The sequence below is a fragment of the Phocoena sinus genome, chromosome 21 (assembly GCF_008692025.1).
Source record: "Phocoena sinus isolate mPhoSin1 chromosome 21, mPhoSin1.pri, whole genome shotgun sequence".
Taxonomy (NCBI): domain Eukaryota; kingdom Metazoa; phylum Chordata; class Mammalia; order Artiodactyla; family Phocoenidae; genus Phocoena; species Phocoena sinus.
Window position 1 is genome coordinate 6,652,875 of NC_045783.1, and position 17,021 is coordinate 6,669,895.

The following is a 17,021-nucleotide window of genomic DNA, read 5'->3' on the forward strand; positions in this document are numbered from 1 at the left end:
TGTCCTGAATCTCTCTGCTCAAGGAGACTGGCCTTCCAGACCTCGACCCGTTGGCACCCACTGCCATGTCACCCCCTTCCAATCGGATTCAGTTTCAACCCAAGATATTATAGGTGTCTTCAACATAAGATGCAGGGGATTAAAAAAAAGAAAGCAAGTATGTGGACCTTGCTTTCAAGAAGCTCATAATCTAGCAGTAAGAGACACACATAAACAATTAATTATAATTAATTAATTATATATGAATTATCCTTTTTATACTATAGTATTTATACCAGTGATATGAAAACAATACTGTAAAACCATAATAGAGGGTGAAATTAATTTTTCCTGGAAGGTCTGGGGACTGCTTCCCAGAAAGGCTTGTCCCAGGATAATCAGGAAAAGGATGTGTGTGTGCGTGTGCGTGTGCGTGCACGTGCGTGTGTGCGTGTGTGTGTGTGGTGTGATGGGGGATGCTGATGGTGTGGCCTGGCAGGGGAGAGACGGACACACACAGCTCGGTGCCAGGCATGGTAGTGGGTCCCGGGTAGCCAGCTGGCACTGAGGGGCAGGGAGGCAATGGATGGTGGGAAGGTGGGCTGAGAACAAGTGTTGGGAAAGGTCTTGAATGCCTTGTTGCAGAGTTTGAACTTGATCTTGCAGGCAAAGGTAAGTCACCTGAAATGTAACATGACGAGATCTGTGTTTTCCAGAGACGCATCTATAAGGACAGAAAGCAGCGACAGCGGAAGTGGAGGGAGAAGGCGTCTGGAAGACACAGCTGGCGTGCCCTGCAGCCCCCGGGGGTTAAAGACGACTCCCGGGTTTCTGGTGTGTGTGGCTTGCAGGGCTACGGATGCAGTTCCGGGAGCCCCTCCTTCCCGGGGGACGCAAACCCACGTCTCTTCCTCGTCACCTCTTAATGGCCATTTTCTCTCTCTCTGCGTGGGCGCATTCAGCATTTATGGACTGACACTCACCTGCTTTTCTCTCACCTCAAGGTTTGCTCATCCAACTGTGTTAACAAGCACCGTGCTGCACTTTTTCCAGGTGATGCCTCGTTCAGCAGGGTAGCCAAGGTGGAGATTAAGTCAACACACCCACCTTTAGGTGGGGGGTCTGTAGCTGTAAAAGCAACCAAAAAGCATCTTTGGGGGTGGGGTGGGCTTCCAGACCTTTCCACATTGCCTCATAGCAGTTTTTGGAATTATCTTATGTATCTCTTGCATCGTTTATCGATCCAAACAATGTTAAAAAGAAAAAAAAACTGTATTTATACAAACTCAGAGGGGTGTATTACTTTCATTTCATAGTAATATTGTTTTGTTCAGTGTTATTCAGTCAATGAAGGAAAAAAACCCCACCTGACCAAACGAAGTCTTTCCACGCAGAACCATAAAGTTTCTGTCTTGTCACATTTAGTGTCAGGCGAGTGTAAAAGCAGGAGGTGAGACATTGCAAGCCCAGACCCTCCTGCGGGACGGAGGCTTTGAGGTCCCGCTCAGTGCAAGCAGGATGCGCACGTCAGGGTGATGTCCACGATGCTGCGGCCTCGTAAACGTGCCCAAGGCGGCAGGCTTGCAGACTTCAAAAGGAGGTACTGCCTGGGTTAGAAAGCGAGCCAAAGACCTTAACAGACACCTCATCAAAGATGGTCCTCAGATGGCAAAGGAGCGTGTGAAAAGATGCTCCGCATGGTGTGTCATCAGAAAAATGCAAACTAAAACAACAGTGAGGTAGCACTGCACGCCCATTAGCATGACCGAAATCCAGGCAAATCCTTGTCACCAATGCTGACAGGGGTGCGGGGCAGCAGGAACTCTCACTCGCTGCTGGTGGGAACGTGAAACGGTGCAGTCACTTTGAGAGACAGTTTGCTGGTTTCTCATCAAACTCAACATACTCTTATCGTCCAGTCCAGCAATCACACGCCTCAGTATTGATCCAAAGGAATGGAATACTTATGTCCACGTGAAAACCTGCACACGAATGCTTATAGCAGCTGCGTTCATAATCGCCAAAATTTGGAAGCCATAATATCCTTCAGTGGTGAGTGGATAAGTAAACTGGGGTACCTCCAGACAATGGAATATTATCCAGCACTAAAAATAAATGTGCTATCAAGCCATGAGAAGACACGGAAGAACCTTAAATGCATACTTCTGTGTGAAGGAAGCCAATGTGAAGAGGCTATATGCTGTATGATTCCAGCTCTATGACGTTTTGGAAATGCAGAACTATGGAGAGAGTGAGAAGATTAGGGGTTTCCCGGAGTTGGTAGGGGAGTGAGTAGGCGGAGCACAGAGGATTTTAGGGAAGCGAGACTACTCTGCACGATACTGTAACGATGCACACACGCATCTGAACCATAGGATGTACGACACCAAGGGCAAACCCTAATGTGAACTATGGGCTCTGCGGGATGAGCTGTGCCAATGGAGGGCCATCAGTTGTAACAAACGTACCATCTGGTGGGGATGCTGTTAACAGGGGGAGTCTGTGTGTGTATGGGGACAGGGGGTGTATGGGAAACCTCTGTACACTCCCTTCAATTTTGCTCTGAACCTAAAATTGCTCTTAAAAAAAGTCTTAGTTAAAAACAAAAAGAGGAGCGGCACAGCTGCTTCTGGGAGGGGTACCACTTGGTTAGCACCTGCCCCTTTTCAAAGCCTCCTGTCCCACTGTGTCTCTGCATCTTTCTGAGGTGTCTTTGAATGGACAGCGCATCTGTAACTGTGCGAATTTAGCAAAGGGCTGAGGCCCAGGCCACACAAGTTAGAGGACGGGGGATCACCGGCAGGAATCCTGACTCCCAGGCATTCTCCGGGGACCCCGCCCTGCACTCCTTGCGAAGTTCCCCTGGAAGCAGCACCTGGCTTGTTAGTGCACCAGCAAGTTTTCATAAAGCTGAGCTCTTGCCAGGGTGGCTGCAGCTTCTGCATGCTTTAATACACCATCCCGGTCTGATCTTTCAGAAAAGGGTGGGAAATTAAACCTAAAGATTTCTGTGTTGACACAAACTCAGCTCAAGTCATTCCTATAAGGTGTTTTTTTTTTTTTTTGGCTGTGTTGGGTCTTTGTTTCTGTGTGAGGGCTTTCTCTAGTTGCGGCGAGCGGGGGCCACTCTTCATCGCGGTGCGCGGGCCTCTCACTGTCGCGGCCTCTCTTGTTGCGGAGCACAGGCTCCTGACATGCAGGCTCAGTAGTTGTGGCTCACGGGCCCAGTTGCTCTGCGGCATGTGGGATCTTCCCAGACCAGGGCTCGAACCCGTGTCCCCTGCATTGGCAGGCAGATTCTCAACCACTGCGCCGCCAGGGAAGCCCTCCTATAAGGTTTTAATACTAGGAATCAAATTGCTATCTAGCTTCTGCTATTAAATGTTTACTAAACAATAGCAAATAGAACATGAATCCACAATGCTTTTCATCTTTATTCATCTCAAATCCATTCCCCTGACCAAGGGTTGCTTTTGAAATAGCAGTAGCATTGAGGTAAATGTTTGTTTCACTTTGTTTTCCCTTATGTTGTACATAGGTAGCTACCAAAAATGCATATATACAAATGTATAAGGAGAGAATTCCCCCTGCTTTATTTATTTCGTCTTGATAGCGGATATATATATTTTTTAAAGTATACAATCTCTATGCAATTTCCTATACCCATCCAGTCCCACTGCTTAAAAAATACCAAAATGAAGATAAAAAGTAAATCCAGGGGAAAACTACCAGGAGACTATTTCCAACAACAGATGACTCAACGAGCACCTGAGAATTTGTTGTACTTGTATGTGCCGAGGTTCTGAACTTCCTGTTTCAATAAAATACCAAACAAGTTGTGTTTCCTTTATAAATAAGCTATTACATCAAGCCCTGTTCCTATAATTTCAGGTTTTTGTCTCCATTCCAACATTTTCTTTGGCAAATGTAGAAACATTCTAATTAAAGTGGAGAGGAAAACAAGCATCATTCATCACGATAAGAATAATGCACAAAAGCACATCCTCGTTTTTTCATTCTTTCGCGAAGTTATGCTGCACTTTGAACAGTGTGGGACTGGCGTCATGCAGTCCCAGGCTAATTCCCAGGTAATGACTTGAAGCAAGCCTGAGTCACTGGAGAATGGAATTAATTCCAAAGGTATCAATAATTCCTGTCACAAGCTTAACATTCTCTTAAAAATATCCTTCCGGGCCGAAGAGGAAGGCATTCCTTTAGGTAATCACGTAACAACATCAAGGTTTTCTTTTTAAGATTCCGAGATTAGAAGAGGCCTTCCTATTTATAACCACGCAAGCCCAAGTTGAAAGGAATATTCTCATTTCCCAGGAGTCTTTAAGTGTTCACGTTTATCAAAACTTTTAAAAGCCATATATTCGCTCTAAGAAGTACCATCTAAATAGGTGCAACGCTTTTTAAAATGCACGGTTGAATCACAATTAGGATCTTCTCACTGCTTTCCTGCTTCTCCCCAGTTAAGTAGGGTGTCTGTGTGTGTGTGCGCGCGTGAGAACACCTGTGTATACATGTATGCGTTTTATGCAAATGAGAGCCAAAGCTCCTTTTCTTTTAATTTAAAAGCATTGTATTTTGGAAAGTCAAAATCTGAACTGCACCCAAGGGGGAAGCTGCAGTTCCGGTGTGACTGCAATAAGAAACGATCAAGTTCTTATTGCAATAAGAAACTGGAAAGTTCGAGGCTTTTCCACTCCCATCTGTTGCCAACCCTTTTCAGATTCCAGTTTCCTATTCTTGGGTTACAACAGGCAAGGGAAAGCCCACCTGCTCACTCTGCACCCACTCTGTACCCTCCTTCCCTGGGGGATGTGCCGTGGCAGCAACATACAAGGTACACGTGTCCCTCCGCCTCTGCCTGCAGACCCAAAGCTAAACGCGGTGCAGATGTGCGCGCTTCAGCTGGGAGAGCCGCAGAGCCAGGGTCTGGCCTGCCCTAAAGCACCGAGAGCGCCGACCTCTGCAGGCAGTCCTTCTGGGGGCCGTGTCCTCCACTCCTCCGCTTCCTTTGCACGGCCGCTTGCCCGAGCGGTGTGCACGGGAGGGGCCTGGCCGACAGTGTTCACTGCTGACCCACGAGCTTCTCAAGGTGAGGGGCCCGGACGCCTTTCCTCTGCTGTTTGGGGCTGGCGCCAGGCTGTCTCTGGGGTCGGGAGCCTCTGCTTTGCTCGCTCTCTCCCGGCCCCTCTTCCCTTTCTGAGCCCTGCCCCGATGGTGGCTTCCTAAAGGCTGGAGCCGGCACTGCTTCCTGGGCGAGTACAGACTCTCCAACCTGGACCCCGGCCCGGGGCAGGAACACGCCATCTGTCCCGGTGACCCGCTGCCTTCATGTACCTTCCTCCTGCGCCTCCGCAAACTCCGTGTGTGGGACGTTCTCGCTGGGGGACTCAGGGGCAAATACAGGCACACCTTGCAATTGTAACACCAAAGATCACTTATTGCCATAAAAATATAATAAAACTTTGGGCTTCCCTGCTGGCACTGGCCAACGGAGGGGACACTGGTTCGAGCCCTGGTCCGGGAAGATCCCACATGCCGTGGAGCAGCTAAGCCCGTGCGCCACAACTACTGAGCCTGCACTCTAGAGCCTGCGAGCCACAACTACTGAGCCTGTGAGCCACAACTACTGCAGCCCGTGCGCCTAGAGCCCGTGCTCCGCAACAAGAGAAGCCACCGCAACGAGAAGCCTGCGCACCGCAACGAAGAGCAGCCCCCACTCGCCGCGACTAGAGAAAGCCCGCGTGCAGCAACGAAGACCCAACGCAGCCAAAACATAAATAAATAAATTTTAAAAATAAATAAATAATAAAAATTTGAAATACTGTGAGAATTACCAAAATGTGGCACGGAGACATGAAGTGAGCAAATGTTGGAAAAATGGTGCCAACAGACTTGCTCGACGCAGGGCGGCCACAAACCCTCAGTTTGTAAGAAATTCAGTATCTGTGAAGTCCAATCAAACGAGGTGTGCCTGTACACACGTGCAGACGTGCTAAGCTCGCGTTGGCTGGAAAAGGACCGCATCCGCTGGCAACATGACTGTTGATTATTCAGCCCGCGCTGACCACCGTTTGCTACATGTGAGACTCTCGTAAGGTGCTGGGGGCAGAAAGACCAAAAGCAAGGACTTGCCCTCGGAAGCTCACCTTCCTGCTAAATGCAGGGCGAGCACCCACCTCTTGGGGGGGCGGGGCGGGGGAGGCGGGTTCACGAAGTGAAGCACGGTGCGCTTAGGGAAGCGGTGAGTTCGGAAGCAGCGCAGCGAAGTCAGAGTCTGAGGCGAGCGGGACTGACGATCCTGAAGGACAGGCTGCCGGACCCAGACAAACCAGCAAGAGAGATGAGCCCCTTCTGCTTCGCCCCCTCCCCCTTCCAGGCGCCCCAGCTCCCAGATACAATCCAGGCAGAGAACTGGGCAGCATCCTGGCCGTCGGGGGGCGGGGGAGCGCCGGGAGGGAGTGAGCTCTGGCCCGGGGCCGTTTCCTGTACTTCATCGCTGGTATCTCAGTGCCGAGGGGCACCTGCCACCGGCACGTAAAGTCCCCCTTACGTGTCAGGTTTACCACCTGTGAACAAAAGTGACCAATCCCTGCTCTAGAGTCTGTGTTCCTCACTGGACTGGAAGGAGGCCCCTCCAGACGTGTAACGAGGCCCAGGAAGACGACGGCAGGAAACGCCGCGTCCTGCCTCTGTTTCCTTTCCTCAGTGTTTTCTCCCTACTGACGGTGATGATGGTAAAGATAACCTTTGCGGAGCCTTTATGGGCACCCGGCACGCCACCCGGGACCAAAGTTAGCACAGCGACTCGTCCACTTCGTTCTCAGAGCAGGTGTGATCGTGGCCTCGCCAAGGTGCAGGGAGGTGACGGCACGCGCTGATCCGCCCGGGAACTGAGAGGACTGTGTCCAGCCGTGGGGCGCCCAACCCGGTGCTCCCAGCCACCGTCACCTGCTGGGGGGCGGTTCGCTCCCTTCCCGTCCTCTGGGGCGGGGGTGTGCGGGGAGGTCTAGAGGATTCTCTCAGGTCCTCTGCTGATTTAATTTACCTATGGGACCAACTGTAAAGCTACGTCTTACCATAGCACCTACATGAGGGTCTTTGTGTTCATCCTTTGCTTTTGTTCCCTCAGCTTTGTGGAGGAATAACTGACAAACTACAGCCGCACGCACTGAGCTTGTATGACGCGTGACGTTTTGTGTACGTACACACTGAGACAACGGACCGCAGGAAGCTCATTAACATACCCACCTCCTCGCACAGTGACCTTTCTGTGGGCGGTGGGAACACCTAAGATCTACCGCTCGTTCTTCACTTTCCGCCCTTCTCCGTCGCCTGGGCTGGCCCTCGGCCATTTCACGGTTGATAGTGATCATCGCCCACTGCGCTGTATCATCCTCCAGAGACTAGGAATCTCAGCACACGAGGCACTTGTTTGGCCTGGATCTGGCTGGGTTGTGTCAGTTCTAGATTGTCAGCATCTGCCGTGTTCCAGGCTCCGCGCTGGTCGCTGGGCATACACGTCAAACACTCCAGTCCAGGGGCCCGGTCCGCAGGCAGGCTCTTCTGTGCGCCGGCCCCCTCCCGCCGGCTACTCCCTCGTCCGTCCTCAGTCACGGGGTCACTACTGTTCCAGAGCCTGGACCTCCCTGTCTGTCATGAGCAATGGGGCCAACCGTCCTGGATGTGGAGTTGCTTCCCTCAACGGGCAGGTACCCTGGCCTCCTCTACTGTGTGTAACCCGTGAGGATGCGGTGCGGAGGGCTGCCTGTGAGGCTCTCCGGAGATGCCTGAGCTACAGCAGGCGAGCTCACTGCGTCCTTCCCCCGACCTCCCAGGCGAGGAAACTCAACCCCAAGGCGATGAAGGACTTGGGAAAGGGCACAGGCCCAGTTAGAGGCAGAGCTAAGATCTGAGCCCAATAAAACTATCAAAGTACCTTCCAACCTCCTCTTCATTTAGGTTAAAAATATGTCGCTCGCGGCTTACCCCCTTCAGTATAACACAGCAGAAGCGGCACTCGGGGAGTGTATGCTAACAGCATGTGAAAAACTGTGTCTGGAAGGACACGAAAATGTTATTTCTTTTTGTAAAAGAGGAAAAAGAAAAGAAACCTTCCCATCTGACCATTGTTTCAAAATCAGTTGGACATAAGCAGTGGTGCTTGTTTCTCGGTAATGCCCTAGGAGTTGCCTGGAGGGGCTCGGAGTGAGTCGGTAGGGCCACAAGGAAGGACCTGCACGATCCTTTGGGAGTGGGGCCCTCTCTCAGGGCCGGATCGCAGTGAAAGCGATAACGTTCTGTAACTGTAACTCCCATCGTAAGGAGGTGTTCTGGGTAAAACACTGGTTGTGTGTCGTCACCTGGCTCTCACTGCTCTGCGGATTTGCTTTGGTGAATTTTCTTAAGACAAACCATCCTTTACAAGAAACCCTCTCCAGGATCCTGCACAAGGAACCTAGTCGGAACGGACCGACTAGGTCCACGCAGAGCACACGGCTGGGGGGCCACGGGGATATGCCCGGCACTGAGCCCCACTGCATGTGGCCTCACCCCGGCTCTCCTCATCTCCCGCCGGTCACAGCACCGACTCAAGAAAACGGGGGCCCCGGGATGAGGGTGCCGTGAAGCCGGCCGAGGCCCATCACCTCTTTTCTCTCCAGAGCTCCTGTTTGCCCACAGACAGACTGCAGAGCAGCCCGGATGCTCCGGACCAGGAGCCGCATTCGCAGAAGAAGAAAGCAAGAAACAGAGCCTGCTTTTATCAGATGACTACAATGTTAGCAGAGAAAAACCTTCATGGGGGAAAGGCTATCTTCTCCACTCGAGAAGCCCTCAGTGGCAATTCCACAGCACCGCACAGGCTCTGTAAACATATACTGATAACATTCCCCACACGGGGTTTATAAAGGTGCCCCAGACCTCGTCTCAGTCTGAGCAAAGACAGAAATCCTCAGTGAAAAACAGCATCTGAACCGCAGCCTTGAGGCAGCCATTTGAGAACAATAAAGCCCTAAAAAACCAAAACACAAGACAAAACAAAACAAAAGAAAAACAAGGGTCTAGATCACTTTAAAAGTAAATAAGTACAGCCTAAACATTATAGATTGACTTTGACTTAAAAAGAGGAAAGAGAAACTGAGTACTGCAGGGAAACCGTTATATCTTCGAGTTAAAAGCAAATGAGATGATAGCAAATCTTTACATCCATGGTACGGAGCCCAGTGTAAACCAGAAGCAAGAGTGGGTAGGGGGTTTCTCAGCAGATGTTCCCTTCCGTGGCTGCTGGGCTGGCGGCTCTGTGGTGGGGTTCAGATCCCTGAGAAGGGGTCACTGCTCCTCCTATTGGGCCACCAACCAAGGTCTGAGCATAGACCAAGCCCCTTCCTCTCCTGGGACTCAGTTTCCTTATCTGCAAGCTGAGAGGGCAGCTCAAGGACTCTGATACTGAGAGGGTCCCCTTGGGATTTACGAGCATGAGTCACAGTCCTGGGCTATTTCCTTTTGAAATGACTTTAAATATCTGAGGCTTTGATGTCCCACCACTCACCAGGTTCTCACCACCCTCCAGGAACTGCACAGGTGCTTTCTCCTTTAATCCTCACACCAACCCTGTGTGTTGGGGTTATCATACCTGTTTAACAGATGGAGAAACCGAGGCTCTGAGGAAACTTACTCGTTTTCTAGGAAGTACTAACATCTGCTTTTCTACCCGGCTACACTGGACTCCAAACCAGTGCCTACCTCCCGATGCAGGTAACCGCCTTGTCTGAAAAATCACAGAAAAATTCTGTGATAACCGGCAAATTCAGGATCGCTGTTGCATTCAGGGAGGGAGGGAGGAGAATGGAATGGGGGGATATAAAGGGAGCTCTAACTTTGTAATATTTTGTAAAATTTGCAGTATTTTATTTATGAAAAGCAAACAAATAATGGAAGCAGTGGCAATAGAATATTAACATTTGATCAAGCTGAGCGGTGGGGACATTTATATTCTACTATTTTATTTCTATAAGCTTGAAATACTTCACCAAATGTATGTATAAAGGAAAAACTTACTAACAAGACTCTGGTAGAGGTTCACAGTTTTCTGTTCTCAGTTTGCCTCACAGAATTTCCCCCTTCTGTCCCGCAGGCTTCGCCTGGCATTTTATTATGAAAAACTTCAAACATCCAGGGAAGTTGCAAGAATTTTACCGTGAACACAATTTACCAACTACCTAGATACAGACATATAATAAGTTTCCTATCCTTCTTTTGCATTTCAATAAACATAGTTTGCCACGGATCAAAATGAAGAATTCTATGGGTTTTAGACAAAGTTGCCACTAGCCGAATTTGAATGCCCTTGTATTCAAACCCAAAGCAGAAGCTATGAGTCTCTTCGTGTTATTTCTGTGAAATTCAACCATCAAACTTCACCAGTGATGCTGAAGCAGGTGCCAGAATTATTTGCTTCTCTAAGGGCCATATGTCCTGGAACGCAGTGTTTATCTATAGCTTATTACCCAGCTGACAAAGCATGCTGGAAGAGAGACCCCAAAGAGGTTTCTAAAGGGCTCTTAAAATACTATTGTGTTTAAGGACATTTAGGAATTTTTAAAACCTAGAGGATGGGAGAGAAAAATACCTGTTGGTCGAACCATTCATCCCACTCCGGGGTTGATTTCAGTGGGGAAATTTCCATTATCAGCGCATATACTGACTTCAGGGGCCAGGAGAGAGGAATCGCTGTTACCAGGGTCTGTTCCTCGACGTCTGCTAACGTGTAAACAGCGCGGGAGAGCAAGACCCTAGTGATCAAACAGCCCAGCGTTCAGCCGCCACGAAGCGCACAGCACAGCGAGCCCAGCTACCGTCCGCTGCAGGAACGCAGCCGACCAGAGTGGTCGACAGTCGGTCACGGCGCCGAGTGAGGTGGCCGCGGGGCAGGAAGGCTCAGGTCTGAGGCCGGTCTCCACCGCCCCAGGAGGGTCAGAGTGGCCGCAGGCAGCTCGGGCTCCCTCCTCTACGAGGCGGAGTTCATCCTAATACCCGCCTCACAGAATTACTGTAGGAGCTGAATCAGCGAACACGGGGCGGCGATGAACTTTGGGAACTCTCAACTGCTCTTCGGGGGCTTCCCTGGCGGTCCGGTGGTTAGGACTCGACACTTCCACTGCCAGGGGCCCGGGTTCGATCCCTGGTCGGGGAACTAAGATCCCATAAGCCGTGTGGTCCAGCCAAAAAAAAAAAAAAGAACAGGCAGTCTTCCACAGAAGATAGCCTTGAGAGATCTTTTCTATCAGTATCTTTAAGAGATCACGACCTGCTCGTTGGAACCTCACAGCTCTGAGGCCAAATCCTTTCCGTAGGCTCCTCTAGTTCGCTTTGTCATGTTTCTGTGATAACTTACTGCTTGTGACAACGCCTCAACACAGATTGGCACCCGACAAGCCACATGAGGAAAATTGGTTTTAGAGCCACATTCCAGATTAAGCCCTTTGTCAATCTGAACCCAGAAGCTGATAGATTCTCCAGTGGCCGGGGGCCAACTGGACTTGAGTTTGAGAAAGACCCCACCTCTTCCTCTTCCCACCCAGGATGTCTTGTTCTTTGTGGTCACTGCTTTGTCTTCAGCTGCACTGGCTTACAAAACTTTTCAGAAAACATAAACCGAATGTTTTTCACTCTCTCCATGCCTGAAACGATTGCAGGCTGATAACATTTAAGACAATGTCATTCCCCTCCGCTCCTTCCACTACTGACCTTTTTGCTCTATGTTTCATTCTTATTTCTATGTGTAATGATGATACAGTCGGGACCTTAAGCTTTTTACTTACTGTCGTAACACACTCGCATGCTATTGAAAACCCTCTGCAAAAATAATTTTTCAAACTCTGCATAATTTACAGTCATTCTTCTGGTAATGAATGCTTGTTCCTCACTGCCTGACTTTTTGCTATTCTAAAGAACTTTCTAATGCAGGAAGTTTTAAAATGAGGGTAGCATTTGAAATTCAGTAGAACAAGATAACTCATAGGGACCACATGTGTCTTTTTAATGCACGTCTTTCAGGTAGTTTAAAGTAAAAATATTTCTGAATGGAAACTTCTCTTGAATTATTTTCATTTCAATAAGCATATATACAGAGAATTATCCAATGTATACTGCTGCATCATCACACCTTGGTTTTATGACAAATAAGATATGGAAGCATTCAAACGCTGCACACTGACTTAAGAATTAATAAATCCTTGATACTCTGCATGTAATTTATTTAGCTAGAACAAACAGGACAGCAACATTTGAAAAGTCACTGAGGAAAACTGGGTTTTTAATGTGCTCTCATCGGACACCTTAGCAGAGCATCACAACCAGAAGACAGGCAAAGCGCATGGCACATAGTAGGTACTCAAAGGAAGTTTCCCTTCCTTTCCCTCCCCCACGAACTCGTCTTCCTGAAAACAAAACTTTGTTGTTCAGGATTTCATCATTTCCAGATGCCTGCTCTTCAAATGACATCCAGAGCAATACACACTGATGTCACAAAGCCTGGAATGTCTGGTGGGAAACCAGCAGCAGGTGACCTCACTGGATACTAAGATCCTGTTTTCATGTCAATATCCTTAGTAATAAAATATGAGGAAAGAGAGGAAGTATAGCATGTAAGTGTTCCTCACTCACCATCCCAGCCTCAATTTACGTGGAAAAAGATTCCTATAAACTGAGGTGTCAGTGATTCAAGAAGGAAAAAAAAGAAATCCTTAATAAGTGAAAAAAACATCATTAAATACACCTCTGTGTCACTAACATTTCTCTAATGTCGGTCGCTATAGAACGAACCTGCCCTCCTGAGACTGGCAGGAAGACAGATGTCTGGGGAAAATTCTTATAAATTTATCTAGGTAGTTTGATGACTTTTATACTCCAATTTTCACACATTGATTATTTAAGAAAAATCTTCTTGGAAAAGCAAAAGCCTGCTTTCAGTGACTGCCCTTTCATTCTTTCAACGTTGTCATTTCTGTCCCTTTACCCTTTTGATCATTTTTTCTGACGTCCTATAAGTAACAGCCGATTACAAACTATGTGAAGTCTCCCACTGGAGTCTCTTCCACTAGAACAGGGATTCCTGCCCTCCCAGTATGGTGCTAGCAGGTGGTGCAAGGCACAACTCTGGACCGAAAACAGCTGGGGGGAGATGGGCAGAAATAGTAACCATGAGCCCGAGGCCTGGCCAAGGCTCACCAGTGTCCTGGGAAGGCCAATAACCAGGAGCGTCTCAAGCATGGGGACCAATGCATGATTGTGCTCAGCATCTATCCGGGGGCCATGAGAGGGCAGGGCTCAGGGTGTGCCTACTGTCCTAAGCAATCCGGTGCTGGCCCACACTAAGCCATTCCACCCCGCAAACGATGGAGCCCTCCCTTGGGGCGGGTGTCCTCCTACCCGCAGGGAGCTGATCTTCCAACCGCAAGGCTTGTGCTCCCAGGGACATTCTCATGAATGCAACTTTCTTTTCAGAGTTCTCCTTTTCTAAACCGTTTTTTCTTTTCCTTTCTTTCATTTTTTTTTTTTTTTTTTTTTTTAAGTTTAAGTGAATTCAGTTCTTGCTCCAATAAAGGTTGCTGCCCTTTATAGACTGACAGCTTCGTGCTTGGCCCAAACCTCCTCCTGGCTCCCAAGTACACGGTTGGCCTGGGAGCTGCCGATACAGCCGTCTCCCCATGGAGGTGAAGATGAGGGGCCCACATGCCTCCCCTGGTGGAGGCCAGTCTGCTCAGGACCGGCCCTGAGCTGGTCGGCACCCCCCTCACTGCCATGGACATGCCTCTTGCTCTGTCCCCCCATAGCCTCCCTCACTCAGCAAAGTGGAAATTCTTCCTTCACCTCTGTTTCCCAAAATGGCCAGACTTTGGGGAGCTTGAGACAGAATGGTTCAGAGATAACCCAGACGGCAGGGAGCCTGAACTCTGTGCACCTCTGTCCCCGGAAGGCCTTTGTCAAGTGGGCTAGACACACGTCAGTCAGAGGACGCTCACCTGCTCAGAGCTCACACTCGGCACTAGGTGCACCATCGGCTCAGGTGACAAAGCGAAGCATCCCCGCCGTATGCTCCTGGGGATGGCTAACTCACAGCCCTCTGACTTGCCGGTGTCTGGGTTCTCCGGACAGGAGTTCCACAAGCACTCGCCTTCTTTCTCATGGACCAAAGCTCCCTTGCAAGCAAAAATGCCTTCTTACAGAGAAGCCCTGGGTTCAGCCTTATCACTGGGGGATTTTTAAGACCACAATGAACCACCCAAGTCCCAAGACTGCTATCCTCCTGAAAAGTTACCAAGTGATATGCAACCACACACAAATGTATGCCAAGAGTTGTAATCAGATTCCTAACAATCAAAAACTGGAAACGACTCAAAAGTCCATCAGTCACTAGATGGGAAACAAATAACGCTCTGGATCTTGGGTGCAGTGGCGATCACACAGCCGTGCGGCTGCCAGAAGTCATCGACGAGGCCCTGGAAGTGGTGAATCGCACTGCGTGGAAGTCAGACCTCGATAAAGCTGGGAGAGAAGAAATCACGAGCTGAAACCACCACCCAAATCTAAACCAGAAGGAGATCTTGTGATAGCAAAGCCGGAGGACGTCCAGCTGAAACCCCACGTGGCCGAGGTAGAAGTCAGTTCAGAGGGCCCTGCATCTGCCAGACTCCAGTGAGTCATTTTTCCTCCCAGATTGTTTCATAAAAGAAAGGGGCACAGTACAGACTTCTGGTCTCCACAGCTCGGACCACCAGAGATGCTCAGGCCCGCTCACACCCCATCCACACGTGTCATCGACAACCCAAACCAGTGGGAACCTGCACAGGTGTCCTGGCTCCTGGCTGATGAAGAGCGCTGGGTGTGCAGGCCCCGGCTCCCTGCTCCCAGAGCCCTGACTCTCGGAGTATTTCCTTCAGATGGGGGTCACCACAAGGGGCTTCCAGCCAGGATGCCCGGGTCACGGGAGGCTGTGGGACAAAGGAGGTGCGCCACGGTAGGCAAAGCCAGTTATGGGGCTCGGAAGGCATGTTTCCAAACCTCTTATCTCTCAGCCCAACCTAAACAGCACTGCCAGACGAGCTCACTACTTTGTGCTCATGGCTTTTCCAAGGCCCCGCTGACCCACAGACATGAACGGCCCGCATCTTCCTTCTCCAGATTTATCTCTGTCCCTAGGCCCATACTGGGGGGCTCATGGTTTCCTATCTCTACCCTGAACTTCTCTTCCTGTTCACCTTAATTCTGCGTTCCCTCCCAGAACACAAAACAAATTGTGTGCGTACTTCTAAACCCTAGGACTGGCACAGAGCAGACGCTCAGTTAACTTTGCTCAGAAACTGGAGGTACCTTTGTGTTTTTCTTAAATTTGCCCTGCAACTCCCCTGGCATAATCGGTCATAAAGAATAAAATACAGACTGAGGTTTTCAGCCACCAGGACTCATTTTATAAAGAAAAGAAAACAGCAGTGAACTGTAATTTCCCTCTCTTTTTATGGGCAGTACAGAAGAGGGACATGTAAATGTGCAGAAGAATTCACGCATAATGATGGGGGTGAAAGCGACACCTAAGGCCACAAATAAATTTCAATGAAAGAAAAAAAAAACGAGAGTGTTCTCTCGTATCGTAACACTGAGAAAGGCAACCTTGAGGTGGAGGGGAAGGGAAAGCTTCCAGGACTTAAGGGCTAAGATATCGTGATTACATGTCTTATTTACCTGAGGTGCAAACGTGGGTGGACGGAGGCCCTGTAAGGCCCCAAGCCGGAGGGGAGAGTGTCCGCGTGAGGGCGCGCCTCCGGCTGGGGGGGACCACAGTCAGATTCGACTTTCCGAAGCGCTCACCCAAAGGGCCTCATTTAAACAGGAAACCGGCGGGGCGACCGCAGGCCACACTGCCGGGGGGGTGGGGGTGGGGCACAGCCTGCCACGTCACGCGCACTGTGTTTGCCCGGAGTCTGTGTGGTTAAACCCAGGCCTCCTTCCCCGTGGAGTCCCAGGCAGGGCGAAGACCCCTCTGTGCGTGGCCGAGAAGTCATTCATTTGCCACAGAGACATTGTGCACTAGTTCGGACATGCTAGAAAATACAGTTTCACCCCCAGTCCTCAAAACTGAACCGCTGGAGGGTCGTTCATGTCTATAACATACCTGTGCTGTCAAGAATGCTGGAAGTGGGGTGGGGTGATGGGGCATCTACTAATTCTTGGGACCCATTAATCAAATTTGCCAATTAGACTCCACAAGAACCTTTCTATATTCTAGCTGGGCTTTCAGACTCTTAGGCACTTCTGAGACTGTCCTCGGCTCCCTATTTGTTAATCAAAAGTGGGGTAACTGTGTAACTGGGGGACACAGTTTGACCCAACCTGCTGAGCGGGAGAACGTGTTTGCCTTCAGCGGCTGCCCAATGTAGCCACTTCTTGTCAGAATATGAGTGCATTTGGAAAATGCAAGCAGGACAGGACCATTTTATTGTAAAGTCACTACGAACTGCTTCGGGTATTGTCAAATGCTGGAAAAGACTAAGTGAAGCTGTAGCCAGCACTGAGAAATGCTTTGTAAGATAACCTTTAACAAAATTTCCTCCCCCAGTTATAATGGGTTAGAAGGAACTGTGTCCTAGCAGTAAGTTTATGGTAGATTTGGATGTATCAGTACATGCAGACAAAAAGGCCCGGGATAAGTAGAGATTAAAATAAAAAAGCATTAGGCCGGTAAGAGTTCTTTTAACAACAATCTCCATCTGCTATGTCTCCTTTTAAATTAGTTGAAATATTTTTGTGGGTGACTCTGTTTGCACTAACTTCCAACTTTTTATGGTTCACTAAACCCTGGATTGTGATAGGAATACAAACATTTAGGAGGAGGAGGAATTCACATCGCAGATGAACTTGAGAGTTCCTTCCTACCAGAGGTTCCAAATCCGTAGTATTATTTTTAAAGTGTGTATTGATTCTGAATTCAATTTGTAATTTTAACGACAAATCCAACATGCAGATCTGAGGGC

General features: G+C 49.2%; 1 protein-coding gene across 2 annotated transcripts in view; it reads right to left on the reverse strand.

The window, feature by feature from the left end:
* Positions 1-17,021, reverse strand: part of MCPH1 (microcephalin 1) — a 238,240-nt gene that overhangs the window by 44,650 nt on the left and 176,569 nt on the right. Inside the window, exon 14 of one of the 2 annotated variants that reach the window (XM_032618442.1) lies at positions 963-1,107. The exons of the other annotated variant lie outside the window; for it this stretch is intronic. The gene's annotated coding sequence lies outside the window, so the exon portion shown is untranslated. The remainder of the gene's footprint in view (positions 1-962; positions 1,108-17,021) is intronic. 2 annotated transcript variants of the gene reach the window in all.